Genomic DNA, 1,962 nt, shown 5'->3' with positions numbered 1-1,962 from the left:
CTCAGCGTCCTCAGCTCTGGGCAAGGTCCCTGGCAACGGATAGGGAGAGGCAGCGACTCCTAGAACGCCCAAGCTGGACGCTGCCCAGAAGGAGCCCCGAGGGCAGGAGGAGGGCAGCAAGACGTGCAGAGGACGTGCCCACCCGGGGGTGATGCTGGAGGTCAGGGAGGGACGCGGCCACGGCAAGTCCCGGGGGACCTGGCTTGGCTGGGCTGGGGGTCCGGGTGAGGCTGGTGGAGACTGGCTGGGTGCTCCCTGGTGGTGTGAGGTGTGTATGGGTTTGGGCCTGCAGCTTGCTCCATCCTGCCCTTGCGAGGGTGCCCAGACACCAGGGCCTCGGTCCCTACACCAGCCTCCAGGAAGTGACCAGGGCTCAGGGGCGGACGGCTGAGCCCAGGGGCCGTGGGTGCACAGAGACCCAGGACCGTCTGGGGGTCAGAAAGGAAGACGGCAGAGCGAAGACAGAGCACAGCAAGTGAGGGGAGGTGGTCGGCAGGCACGTGGTGGCCGGTCAGCGCTCGGCGGTGGACTGAGGTCGAGTCTGCGCTATGGTCAGGGGAGAGAGCTGCTCCTGTTTTAGGAAAGAGACCGTGAGTCCTCAGGAGTAGAGGAGGCTGGAAGAGGGACAGAGAGATGGCAGGTGGCGGAGCTCAGGATGCGCAGGGGCTCTGAGGGTCAGCCTTAAAACTTTTCTGCCTGCTTGAAATAATTTCTTCCCAATTAAACCGTTAAAAAAAAAAAAAAGTCAAACCAAGAAAACTCTTAAACAATGGCAAAATGGTTGTTCTTCAGTTGCTCTGCTGTACCTGACTCTTTGAGACCCCATGGACTGCAGCACGCCAGGCTGCCCTGTCCTTCACTGTCTCCTGGACTTTGCTCAAATTCATGTCCATCAAGTCAGTGATGCCATCCAACCATCTCGTTCTCTGTTGCCCCCTTCTCTTTCCCAGTATCAGGGTCTTTTCCAATGTGTCGGCTCTTTGCATCAGGTGACCAAAGTACTGATGCTTCAGTCCTTCCAATGAATATTCAGTATTAATTTCCTTTAGGATTGACTGGTTTGGTCTCCCTGCTGTCCAAGGGACTCTCAAAAGTCTTCTCCAACACCACAGTTTGAAAGCATCAATTGTTCGTCACTCAGCCTTCTTCATGGTCCCACTCTCACATCAGTACATGACTACTGGAAAAACCATAGCTTTGACTATATAGATCTTTGTTGAGAAAGTGATATCTCTGCTTTTTAATACCCTGTCTAGGTTTGTCTAGCTTTTCTTTCAAGGAATAAGCACCTTTCAGTTTCATGGCTGCAGTCACCATCTGCAGTGATCTTGGAGCCCAAGAAAATAAATCCGTCACCTGATGGTGGGAGGTGGGGGACCCAGACAGGGGTCTCGGGAGGGTCCCGGGCCCACCCGTCTTCAGCAGGTCGGGCGAGTGCGGTGGGCCGAGGAGACAAGGCAGGGCAGGAGGTGCCAGCCTCGGCGACAGGCGCTGCCAGGGGCCACTCGGGAGGGGACAGAGCCCTGTGGACTAGGACGGGCTGTGGCTCCTGCGTTCTCTGCACCTGAGGCAGGCTTCCCGCCCCCTCCACCTGCACCTCACCCGGCCAAGGGAAAGCAGAGGGGCGTCCACCGGGGGTCCCACGGGGCTGCACCTCCTTAGCTTAGCCCCTGGCAACCTGTCCACATCTGTCCCCCCGGCCCCCAAATACCAGCTTCATCTGCGCCCAGACCTGCTCCCCCTCCAGCTCCAGCCCTGGGCCTCCTTGTCTCCCTCCTCCCTAACCTCCACTCACTCCCCTCACAACAGCTTGGCCTCGGTTTACCCAACTATGAAATGGGTTTGCAGGTGAGGATACCTGCCTCACAGGACGGACAGGTGAGGACAGAGCTCTGACTCCTTCTGGGAGTCTTCCCAGCTTCCCCAGTCACTGCTCCATGACGCACCTGCCTCAGCGCCAGG

The sequence above is a fragment of the Bison bison genome, unplaced genomic scaffold, assembly GCF_000754665.1.
Source record: "Bison bison bison isolate TAMUID 2011002044 unplaced genomic scaffold, Bison_UMD1.0 scf7180017858560, whole genome shotgun sequence".
Taxonomy (NCBI): domain Eukaryota; kingdom Metazoa; phylum Chordata; class Mammalia; order Artiodactyla; family Bovidae; genus Bison; species Bison bison.
The sequence above is the reverse complement of the archived record's forward strand: the minus strand, read 5'-3'. Positions refer to the sequence as shown.